The sequence below is a fragment of the Charadrius vociferus genome, unplaced genomic scaffold (assembly GCF_000708025.1).
Source record: "Charadrius vociferus isolate BGI_N301 unplaced genomic scaffold, ASM70802v2 scaffold612, whole genome shotgun sequence".
Taxonomy (NCBI): Eukaryota; Metazoa; Chordata; class Aves; order Charadriiformes; family Charadriidae; genus Charadrius; species Charadrius vociferus.
The window spans coordinates 30,352-30,911 of NW_009647409.1; the positions used below are offsets into that span (position 1 = coordinate 30,352).

A 560-nucleotide genomic window follows, 5' to 3' on the forward strand; every position below is an offset into this window, starting at 1 on the left:
CAAAGGAAGCTCCTCCCACTACAGACAGCCCCACCCTGTGCATGAAACTCCTCCCACTCAAAGAGGCTCCGCCCCCACAGATGCCCCTCCCACTCCAGGGCACCCCATGCCTAGGCAGGCAGCCCCTCCTACTCAGGGGCCCCACACGCACACCATAAGCCCCTCCCACTATCACTGAGGCCCCTCCCACTCCAGGAGGTCCTATCCCATGCAAGAAGCCCCTTCTACTACAGACAGCCCCACCCCTATGAGGAAGCTCCTCCCACTCTGGACAGCCCCACCCCATGCAAGAAGCTCCTCCCACTCAAAGAAAGCCCCACCCCACAGGGAGGCCCCTCCCACTCCAGAGCACCCCACCCCTAGGCAGGAAGCTCCTCCCACTACAGGCAGCCCCACCCTTACACAGGAAGCCCCTCCCACTCAGAGACCACACCCCTACATCATAAGCCCCTCCCACTCCAGGATGCCCCACCCTATGCAAGAAGCCCCTCCCACCAAGGCAACCACTCCTGACTGAAGCCCCTCCCACTGAGACCCCACCATTTCCACAAGCCTCTCCC

The 560-nt window shown here is 62.5% G+C and overlaps 1 protein-coding gene across 1 annotated transcript in view; it reads right to left on the minus strand.

Annotated features, from left to right (window-relative positions):
* ZMIZ2 (zinc finger, MIZ-type containing 2) overlaps positions 1–560 on the minus strand; it is an 8,233-nt gene that overhangs the window by 5,625 nt on the left and 2,048 nt on the right. The window lies entirely within an intron of this gene.